General features: G+C 39.4%; 1 protein-coding gene across 31 annotated transcripts in view; it reads left to right on the top strand.

Moving 5' to 3' along the window:
- MAGI1 (membrane associated guanylate kinase, WW and PDZ domain containing 1) overlaps positions 1-12,277 on the top strand; it is a 757,001-nt gene that overhangs the window by 313,032 nt on the left and 431,692 nt on the right. The gene's annotated exons all lie outside the window — the stretch shown is intronic.

Raw genomic sequence — 12,277 nt, 5'->3', positions numbered from 1 at the left:
TGCATATTGAATGAAGACAACTCCATCCACCTGCCATTGTCAAGCCTGTGTATCAAGTGGAAACAGCTGATTAACCGTGTGCTGTTAACTGTTCCAGAAGATATCAGCTTGTGCTGAATGAATGTAAATATGTGTTATTTGTTTATGTTTTTCAGGTAAGAAATTGCGTTTCTGTTCCACATGGCTGCCTACGGTATGGGACAGATGCTGTCATCTTGTGTTCATTTGTAAGCTGCCAAGTAATACAAAATGTGCTAGCTGGCAAAAATTAGGGATTCAGATCGTAAGTAATCGTCTGCCACCTTTGGGGGAGGGCCTCCTTGGATTTCCCAGGGGAGCGGTGGACACAGAGTAGGGTTTCGGGATCTGTTGGAATTGAGCCTTGCCCTCGTTTCCCACCGTCTCCCAACAGAAATGAAAGTGCACGGGTGTTTGTGAACTCTGTTAGTTCCTCTTAGAACTGTTGGCAGATATGGGGGAATGTATCTTTTGGTGCAAGTCTCAATTGTCTTTGATTCTACGTGCATGGATCTTTCACAATAAATATGATGTAGACTGTGTGCATTTCTTGCTTTTTGTTCTCCTTAAAGCCTCAGCAGAGGTTCCCTCTCTTACGCAAAGCCATAAAGGCTCTGCCAATGTTTCTCTCTGAATTTCTTTTGTGCTTCTAGGGTAGCATTCCATCTAGCCTTTGATTCCTCCCCAGTTGTTTTATGGGGGTTCATTGTGCTTTCCCAAGTAAAATGTTAATGTATTTAAGGGCAATGATTAGGACACCAATCTTGGGCATTCAGTGAATACTAGTAGAATGACTCCCATGGAGCCCTTTGCAATCTGGCTCCAGCTGCCTTTTCTGGGATTTGTGGAGGCAGCTCTAACACCAGGACACTGTTGGTTCAGGGTGAATATTGGGAGAAAATACAGCACTTGCAATTTAGTGATTCGTTAACCAAAGGAAGCTTTCTTTGCCCCAACACAGCAAGGATCTAGTAGGACCTCTTGGTTTTTTTCCTGAACTCACATGCCCTCCTGCCCATTCCTCTTCTCTCTTTCTTTATATGGGAATGCATCTGGTCATCATAGCAGCATATGATGACAGACATACTGACTTGTATGATCGTTAGAAAACTACAGAATGATTCCCACATGACCAGGAAGCTTCTTCAGAGAAATTGGGGCCAGTCAGTTCTTAGGGGATAATTTGATCTCCTTTTAGGGAAGGCCAATCCCTGTGGAAGGGGCAGCTAAGTGGCTTAATGGATAGCGAGCCAGACCTGGAGTCAAGATGACTCGGGTTCAGATCTGAACTCATACATTTCCTAGCTTGTGACTCTGGACAATTCACTTAACTCCAACTATCTGGCCCTTGTCATTTAGAATAGACTCTTAAGACAGAAGGTAGAGGTTCAAAAAATTACATGTTGGAGGATGGGATTAGACCTACCCCAAGTTGAGAACTGGGGAAAGAAGCTATGACATGTGAGGAATGGGTCAATCAAGAATCAAGGACAGTTTTATCTCTTTTTAAGGAAATATAATCCCTGTCCCAGGAGGGAAGAAGAAAAGGTGACTTGAACCCCTGTTGGTAAGGAAATGCTGGTAGATATTTGTCCTATCAAAGGGACATCTAGCTCTCATTTGTTGTTTGATGACACACTGGCCTTCAATGCAGACATCAAGTATTTATTAGCACCTACTATGTGCCAGACACTATACTAAGTGTAGGAGATACAAAGACAAGCAACAAGAAAAAGTCTCTACCCTCAAGGAGCTTACATTGGAATGGAAAAAGACAGCATATGAAAGGTAGAGAAAGAAGATGTTAAGAATCTGCATGGGAGCATGGCAGATAAGTCTTCTCTTTGTCTAGGTTATCTTGCCTGTTTCTAATGCACCCACACTACTCTTCCTTTTAGAATACTTAATATTCTTTCAGGATCAACTCCAAGGACCTTTCTATGAGACCTCTGTTATTAACTGTCATTATTTTCTGTCTGTCTGTCTGTCTGTCTGTCTGTCTGTCTGTCTGTCTGTCTGTCTGTCTATGTATGCCCACTCCCCTCTTCCCAAATTATTGAATATTAACTTATCTTGTGACCAGTTAAATGTAAAGTTCTTGAATTCTTGTGGAATTTGTGCTTGTGTGCACACATGCTCATGTGTATGTGTATGTCCTAAATGCCTACAACAGTGATGAGGGAGGGATTGGAGCTGTAAGTAAGATGGGAGGAGGACATATCAGAGAAATTGAATGCTTAATATATCCTGGTGGAGATGAGCATAACAATGACACCACCTGAAAATAATTGTGGCTTAGGTGCCAACATCTCCAGCCCAGGATGGGGAGGTCAGGATTCTCCAAACCAACTCTACATGGATGCTGATGATGGGTTGCTTCCATGTGATTTCTGTGCCCAAGGGGAGAATGGCAGAAACATACATAGCAAATCAAATCCAGGATCAAGAACCAGAAATCCCTGGGGGACTATACAGAAATCTCACCTTTATAGAACAGGATTATTTCCTTCTTGAAGAGATTTGGAATGCATTGGACATGGACACTACTGAAACAACATCTGAAAGGAAGGAAACTCATTATATCTCATTTTTTAAGAATTTGAATTAATTTATTTATTCAATTTCGAACATTATTCCTTGGTTACAAGAATCATATTATTTCCCTCCCTCCCCTTCCCCCCACCCTTCCTGTAGCCGATGTGCAATTTCATTATATCTTAAAGACAAGCTATAGGTGATTATTGATGTGGGATTAATTTATGCATTTGTGGTCTCTGAAATTCAGACTTCTGAATGAATGAAGGCCAGAATCAACACTAAATTACAAGTAAGGAACAAGATAAAAAAAAGACAAAACAGTTATTTGTAATGGGCATAGCAGTCTGTTGAGTATCTGAGATTCAGGGAGGACTAGCAACTCTAGTGGGAGGGCTGGCTGAGCCCTTTTCAGGGCTGCACATTCACCTTTGTTGTTTACTTTTCATCCAACTCTCACCTGTGCCTTTGAGCAGCTGTAACTTGCCAGCAGTCAGACCACAATAAAACCATCTTGGCTGTCAGGCTAAACCAGGTTGGGGGAATCAACAGGCCTTAAAGCTGTTGGTGAGTTGGGGGATCTCTCCCCCAGCTATGTAAAAATTTCCCTTGTCAGAATCTGGGGATGAGAACGCTATATTACAATAACTAGGAAGCTGGCCAAAGCAGGTACTGTAGAGTGCATAGAACTCTGGGAGACATCAAAGCCACCCTGGTCAGCCATTGTATTCCAAGCTTTCACCAGTCATTCTGGCTTTTGTCTTGCCATAGGATGATGAGTTTGTCTACTCTGCCTCACTCCAAGAAAGACATCACCCATGTTGCAATTGGTCCTCCATAAAAAATAGAAGACAAACAACAATAATAATAGTCTGTTGATGTCAAAAATTGGGAAATAGATGCTGATATTATTTGTTGTAATTTCCAAAAGAAGGAAATCTATGGTAAAGCAGCTACTACAAACAAGAGGTCAAATGAATCCAACTATCTTAGGCAATAAATATTTCATTCCCTTGACCAGGGTGCTATCAGTTTAGAACATAAACCCATTTATAAAACATAGAGAACATTAGTGAAAGTTCATTCTACAAGCATTTATTAGCAATATTGTTAACTTTCTATTAGGCAGAATGCCAGGAACTACATACACGGACATATGAAACAGTTTCTACCCTCAAGGAGCTTACACTTCACTGAGGGGAACCAATATGAGGAAAGATACGTGAATGCAAAATATATACAAATTAAATACAAAGTAACTTTTTTGATACAAGGAAATGTCAATAAAAATATCTCATAAATAAAGAAAAAACTATTTGGAACACAAAATGCTCCATATGTACACAACTAAATTTAACCCAACCAGAACATTTCTAGATTAAGATACAAGAAGGATAACAAGTGAATGAAAAATTTAAGATCTCTGCCAACATCTCTTTTACAAACTATCTTCATTGCCTCTGACAATGAAAGGACCACATTTAGACCTTAATGCTTTAGACCCTGAATGAGAAATAGAAGCAACACCAAAGGAGATGACTATGGGGTAAGCACTTGAACCTGAGCAAGTAGATGCAGAACACCTCCATGCTGGAGCTGATGAAATAGTGAAGATGTTGGAGGTTTGATTCTTAAGATTTCTGAAAGAGGGGAAGATGGTAAAAATTTTCTCCCCAAATCATAGATATTTCTTATTTGAAAAAAAAAAAGCAATGGAGATTTCATCAGTGACTGATGACCCATATGTTTCCATTCTTATGTTTATGCAGATCTTTGTGAGAAGTTATCATACATTTAGAGAGAATGATTGATAAATGTATAAGAAAGGAATCAGTAAGCTTTCACTAATAGTTTACTACAGTAGACAACATTTTCATGGCCACACATTTGATGGAAGAGTGTAGAGAATCAAACATTCCAATAAGGAGGATGATTTTGTTTTATTTATCTTAATTTAATATAATTTACAAAATGCTTTCCATCAGAATTAGAATCGATGCTGTGTATTGGTTACAAGGCAGAAGAGCGGCAGCGAGGACTGGGCATTGGGAATTAAGTGACTTGCCCATAATAACTTAAGCAGGAAATGTCTGATGTCAGATTTGAACCCAGGACCTTCTGCCTCTAGGTCTGACTCTTTATCTACTGAGCCACCTAGCTGTCCTTCCCTGCAAAGTTTTAAAAAGGAATAGACAACTATGCATGCCACTATGTACCAATATAACTACATGTCAGTGAAAAGGATGACCCTTAGCCTCAACTCAGATGTTGAAATTCTCGAAGAATATGGGGCTTATTAACAATTTGTTTCACACACACACACATACATACATACACAGTAAGCCTCTACGTAGTTTGGAGTGTTATAAAATCATCATCAAAATTCTCAAATGGATGTTTCTGTGTTCTAGAAAAAAACTCTCTGGGAAAAGGGCACAGTGTGGGGATATCAGAATTTTGTTAGTAATAGTATATGTTTGTTTCCAGAAAAGTAGTTTCCCTATACATTTATAAATACTTGTATTCCATATGAATATATTATCTATAATTGTGCATCAATATTTTCTCTGGCAGTATTTGTTAATAGCACAAATAGTTTTCTTTTTTCCCCTATTTCTGTTTCAGACACTTACTATATTGCAACCCTAGACATGTCTTTTAATCCATCTCAGCCTCAGTTTCCTCATCTGTCAAACAGAAATAATCATAGAACCTTCTGCACAGCACTGTTGTGAGGGTCTGTTATGATAAGGTCTGTAAAATTCTCTGGCAAACCTTCAGAAGCTATTCTGGATTGTGAAATTGGCCAAGGGAGCCATCTTGCATGGGCTTTTCCAAGAATGGTATTTATTTACTTCAAAACCCACTTTTCTATATTCAGACTTTTTATTCATGCAGATGTTCCGCAGTTTGTTTACCAACATTTCTAAGGCATATTGTTGATCAGCAGGTTTCTTTAATTAGCAACTGCTTTCTGAAACCAGTTTCTAAGGTCTGATTGACTCCATTACAAATAGGATAGGGCTTTGCAGATGGAGGAAGGAATATAAAGCCATAGTCAAATCAGCAATAAAAATCACATATTGACTCTCATTACACCAGGGGACTCAGTAAGAAGGTGGAAGGCATTGAGTTTTGGGGTTGTAGATTATATTAATTTGTGAAGACTGCTAAAAAGTTTCTTGAAATGAAAGCTCTGCTTGGGATGCATGAGCAATTGAGGATTGTTGTCAATATGAACTTTCTGATGCTCCTTTGTTGGAATGAAAAATGTCATTGGGGGCAGCTAGATGGCTCAAGTGGATAGAGAACCCAACCTAGAAACAGAAAGTCCAGGATTCAGATCTAGCCTCAGACACTTCCTTGCTTTATGATGTTGGGCAGGTTGCTTAGCTTCTCTTCTGCCTTAGAACCAATACACAATACTAAGTCTTAGATGGAAAGGAAGGGTATAAAAAAAAAGGAAAGCGTCATTAGGTGGTTCATTATGACACTCTTGGCCATTTTGTAGAACAATGCCATGATGAGTAACCAAAGGAGGGGTATGGGACCAAACTATTTTCCTGGTGTCATCTAGTGTCCGTTCTCAGCTTCCATCAGGGGATTCAGTGTTGTGTGCTTACTAGTTGCTAATTTAGCATGAATGTATGTATATGTTACTGAAGGTATGCATGCTGCACAGAGCTGTATGCTCTGAAATTAAATGTCCATGAAGAAATTGGAAAGTGCTAGCATAGGAAAGTACTTACACATGCCACTCACTACTTGTATGATCTTGGGCAGGTCAACTTGGATCCATGGGCTTCAGTAGCTTCAGGTGTAAAGTGAAGGAGTTGCCCTAGATTTGGGGGATTCTTCTCCATTTTTGTGCTGGTTGATCTACTGAAGCCTATGAATCTCTTCTCAAAATCATGGTAGCCATCTCTTAACTCTTCCTTTGTGATTAGCAGATAACCAAGCTTGCGGCAAATGTATGATATGAATACTTCATCACAGTCTAAGATTAGTAGCCAAAAATTAGGTGCTAAGAAAATAAGGAAACTGGGTCTTCTAAGAAACAGCACAACATATTTTCTAAGTCTGTATGGTTTGAGGTAGACCATAAGCATTTATTCCACATCTACTGTGTTCTTACTGGAGCAGGCAATGATGAACCAGTTGTAAAAATGGAGATTTTGAACCCTAGACTTCAACCCCCAGAAGTCCTTGGTATTTCCCAGAATTCCCTATAATCTCACCTGAGTCTCCAAGTAGGTGAGATCACAATGGTATTTAACTGGCAGTAAAGCCTCCCACTCTCTCTTCTCTTCTCTTCCATTGCAATGATATAGCAAGTAAGCTAAGCTAAGCTAATCGTGGAGATTTTGAATGGGCTAATCAGCCATGGGCACGTGGTTTTTATTTTGTATCCTCGATTTCTAATAATCCTTAATAAACCTCATAAAATATAATATTTTTATTGGTGGAAATATAATTTAATTTTTACACAGTCCAGTATTTTTGCCAAAAAACACCATTGAGAGTATGGTCCATGGGGCCATGAAAGGTCAGACATGACATAACGCGTGAATGGAAACAACCATGTTCTTACAAAGGACTTAGAATATAGAATATAGAAGACAGAATAGAAATGGCTGCCTTTAAGGAATATACTTTTTTCTTGAGGGTGGGCATAGATAAATATATTGAAAATAAATACAAAGAAATAAGACTACAGTTCCCACAGGCACCTAATGGCTACAAAATGACCATTTTTATTATTTTTACTTCTTTTAAACTCTTACCTTCTGTCGTAGAATTAATACTATATATTGATTCCTAGGTGGAAGAATGGTAAGGGCTTAGCAATGTGGGTTAAGTGACTTGCCCAGAGTCACACAGCTAGGAAGTGTCTGAGTTCAGATTTGAACACAGGACTTCCCATTTCTAGGTCTAGCTCTCAATCCACTGAGCTTCCCAGCTGCCCCCTAAAATGACCATTTTTAAAATCTAATTTTTGATTTGGATCTTTTATTTCATGGGTTTGAAGTATGTCCCCTCCGTCTTCTCTTCTCATTATGTAAATCAGCAGTTGCCCGGTCACATTGCAAGGGGAAGTGACTTACCAATGTATGTTAGAGGCTGGACTTGAATCTGTTTCCTGCCTCCTTTCCCAGCCCTTCCCTCCAGTTACCACAGTATAACACTAGCTATTGCTATTAAAATGAAAGCTTCCTGGCTTCAGATTTCAGCCACTATGCTTTGCCTTTGCATGGCTTATTATTGGTATCTTGGTGCTTTGAAAGACCTTTCCCAAATTCTTAGATGGGTTGGAATCATTTCTAGTCCTAGTTTTGCTAGCATCTCAAAGTAGCTGTTAAATAATGTCAATTTAAAAAAATGCTCACATCACATTATTATTGTGCATTGGTTCTAAGACAGAGGAGTGGTAAGGGCTAGGCAATGGGCTTTAAGTGACTTGTGCAGGGAGGGTCACATAGCTAGGAAGTATCTGGGGTCAGAGTTGAATCCAGGACCTCCTGCCTCTAGAGGCACCTAGCTGCCCTCTGTCAAATTTATCTTTAATTTCTGTCTCTGTCTCTCCGTTACCTTTTTTTAGTATCCGTTCTAAGACAAAAGAACAGCAAGAGCTGGACATTTAAGGTTAAGTGAGTTGTTTAGGCTCATAAAGATAGGAAGTGTCTGAGATCAAGCCTTCCCAACTTTAGGACTAATATTCCATCTACCATGCTGCCTAGTTTGCCCTTCTTTAATCTCTTTCTGAAGTGGTTAATTTGTAATGTAATCAGTAACACTTTAGCAAAGATATTCAAAATGTTTTGTTTATAGATATATGTGTATGTATATGTACTCATAAATGTATGGACTCAGAGGATCTGAATTCAAATCTACCTCTGATAGTTATGTCCTGTGTGACCTTGAGTAAGTCCCTTAAAATAGCTAAACAAGAAAAATGAGGGAATTTGAATGTCATATTGTTAAACCTCTATGTCTATGATACCATAAATTCAAGGTCTTGGGATAGGTAGATAGCACAGTGGATAGAGTTCCAGACTTGGCATTGGGAGAACTTGGGTTCATCCCTGGGCTCAGACATTTCCTAACTATGTGACCTTAGTCAAATCACTTTACCTTAACAATCTAGCCCTTAATGCTTTTCTCTTGAGATCTATACTTAATGTTAATTCTAAGACAAATGGCAAGTTTCTTTTTTTTTTTAATTAATCAATCTAGTGTCTTTTATGTATTTTTCCCCCAGTGAAAGAAGCTTTATTATTTGAAATTGCTTCATATTTGCCTTCTGGCAGAATTTCCCATTATTTGGTTTGATGATCAAATTCATAGGAAGTGGGTACATGTTTTTCCTTAAATCCTCCATTCCTGCAGGAATCATGTCAGGTCATTGACTTGATTTGTGAATAGCCAAGTGGAGAGTTTCCACTGCTGCTGGGATAGACTTTTGAGCCTCTGTAACAAAGTTTACATAGATAAGACAACGTATTTAACCCTCAAATGAAAACATAGATGCCATTTGCCCAGGTGTTTCTAATTTCTTCCATCTTTTCAGCTTTCCTTTAGTCTGGCAGCAATAGAGGAAATGCATTGAAAGTACAGACATACTTTTGGAAGAAAAATAAAAGGTGGATTGCTCTGGGGAAGTGTCATTAGACTGAAAAGGAAAGTAGAGTGGAGTTTAAATAAGCTCAGGGCCTGGAAGGAGAGAAAGTCAGAGTTAGAATGGGAAAGGCTCACTTAAAACTTCTGCTTTCAGGGCATTGCTGCCTGCTACAAGAAGGCTGTAATAGCAACAGTGAAAATCAGTCAACAAGCTTCTCTTTAGGATGTGCTATCCAGAGCTCTAGGTGAGGAGCTAGATTTAGAATTTGAAAAATGAGAGAGCTCCCTGCCCTCAAGGAGCTTATATTCTCTGGAAGGCAGAGAAGGCAGCACCCACAAAAATGTAGTGAATTGGATGTGTGTGTGTGGAGAAAGAGAAACTACCTGGGCACATCCAGAGAAACTTGAAGAAGCTGAGCTTTGAATAGAATTTTAAATGAAATGAAGAGTTAGGCACTGAGCTAAAGAGGGAAAGCATTGGAGGCTTGGAGGGCAGCATGAGTAGGCTATGAATTATCATGTACAAAGAACTCTATGCACGCCAGTTTGGCTAGAGCATACATTGTGTGATGGGGAGTCATGTACCATCTTTCGGGTGTGATAAGTTGGAGTTGGTTTGTTAAGGGCTCTGAATACCTAAAAGAAGAACCTGTCATTTCTCATGGAGACAATGGGGAAAACAATTGCAGCGTTTTGAGTCAAGCAGTCATATACCTGACCAAACCACCATTTTAAGCTTATCAATTTTAGGAACTGTGTGGATTGAAGATTGAAGAGATTGAAGGCAAGGAGACCAATCAGGAGGCCATGGAAGCAATCTAGAAAAGAGGTGGTGAAAGCCTGAATTAAATTAGTTACATGTAGTGGGAATCAAGAGTAGATGATGGATTTGAGAGATGGGAAGGAGTTAGAATTGGCGAGACTTGCAACTGATTGGATATGGGGGGAGGAAACAAAGGAAACTAAAGATGATTCCTAGTTTGAGAACCGGGTTGACTGGAAGAATGGTGGGACCTTGACAGAAGTAGGAACCCTAGTAGGTTGGGTGGGTTTAGGGAGCCAAATGAAGTCTGTTTTTTCATACATTGAATGTGAAATGCTTATGGCACATTCATATGGAAATATCTAATTGGCTGTTGGAGATGTGGTCCTGGAGAAAGATGAGTGCTATAGATGCAGGTTAGGCCACTTACCAGTGTTCAGTTGCCATTTTCTCTCCTATAGACATCCATCCTGGCGATTTAGTAACCTAGCTGAGCATTCACTCAAATATTCAAGTAATTTATATGTGTTTCTCTATACTAGATGATACTGATTCATTCAGAAATTAAGATGAAGCACCCCAATATGGGGCTGGTTAAAGATTTAGGCAATCATCAGACCTTCACATCTGCCATCTATTCCTATTAACCACATGTTCATTACTGGGACAAATCTCATTTTCCTTGAGATGCCAGTTTCCTTCTGTTATATTTCTCCTCAGCTTATTTGCCTTCTTAGGAGATTCTCGTATGGGGGTTGATTCATGATAGAATCACAAAGGCATATAATTTGAGGCCTTAAATATCATCTAGGCTAAACCCCTCATTTTCTAGATGAGAAATGTGGCCAACCGATTTCCTCAAGGTGGGAGACAGGATGCCAGAGAGGAACACGTACTGAAACTGGACTCAGAAAGCTTTTGACCTTTGGAGCTTTCCTCATATGACCCCATGAGGCCTCCATTTCTTCATTCATAAAAAAGAGGATGTTGTTATGATCCCTGAGACCCCTTTCTAGCTCTAACATTCTGTGATTCCATATGGCACAGCTTATTAAATTATTAATTAATTAAAAACTCAAGAATCTGCTTGCCTTACTATCCCAATGATCATTCCACCCCAGTGTTCTTCTGCCTAGGCCATTGTTAAGTGTTATTGACACTGGCAGAAAAAAAGGTCTGGTTCATTGGGTGTTACTGCTCTCTAAAAGTTTCTTGGGCCACATAGATCCAGGGGAAATAACTTAGATTAAGGGATTGGCCCAGGAATGGGTCTAATGTTGAGAAATCTCGGGAGCTCACAGCCAATTTCCAGTCATTGATTACTCAGTTGTAGCATTGCTTAGTCCCTTTTATTCTTTCTCATGATATTGGGTGAATAGTAGTACCATGCCAATATATACCTAATATCCATCAGGTCTCAACAAAGCTTCATAAGGTAGAGGCAGTCCTCCCCCAGGTTTTCTGATTCTTTTTCTCCAAGCATAGTCAAATGTCTTTTCATTCCGAACACATTAATTATAGCTATTTCTATTTCCATACTTATGTTAGGTCAAGAGAGTCAATGTGGCCTAAAAATACTTACTTTTTTAGAGTGAAGTTCTTTTTTCTTATCTTGTCTTCTGCTATAGAATTCTGCTATAGAATATTGATTCTAAGGCAGAAGGATACTTAGGGCTAGCAAACGGGGGTTAAATGACTTGCCTAGGGTCACACTGCTAAGAAGTATCTGAGGCTATCTTTGAATCCAGGACCTCCCATCTCTAGACTTAACTCTCAATTCACTGAGCCACCTGACCAACCTGATGGTGAAGATCAAGAGAAATAATTGAGTCTCTGACTGTGATCCCATCAATCTTACCTATGAACTCAATATGCTTACCAGTAGCAAGTTGCCATTTCCCATATCAACAAATGGGGTAGCTATCATTCTCTGATTTTATTGGATAGCGATAGTGATAGAGATATTGCAGTTTGCTAATGACCATACTCTGATAACCTTAACCTTTGATTTGTAACGTGACTCACAGAAACCCAGTTAACATCAGATCTTCACAAGGACAGACATAGGCTTGACCTATTCACTAGACTTTGGCAGAAGTCATTTACCCCTTGCAACACTGATGATTGCTGGTCTTCCTTGGAGGAAATCAATTGTTAATAATCTTACAAATTTGTTAGTTCTTCTAAAAGTGGACATTAGTCAGGCTTCTTAGCTAATGTTGAGGTTAGCCAGCATTTGGACATTGGCCAGAACACAGACATTCAATATAGCAGGGCTGAACTAGCCCTCGTATATCCTCATAATTACTTTGCAGCTGTGGCAGACTCTGGGGACGATTTTTC

The sequence above is a fragment of the Monodelphis domestica genome, chromosome 7, assembly GCF_027887165.1.
Source record: "Monodelphis domestica isolate mMonDom1 chromosome 7, mMonDom1.pri, whole genome shotgun sequence".
NCBI lineage: Eukaryota > Metazoa > Chordata > Mammalia > Didelphimorphia > Didelphidae > Monodelphis > Monodelphis domestica.
Note: the sequence above shows the minus strand (reverse complement) of the source record. Positions and strands in the feature narration are given on the sequence as shown.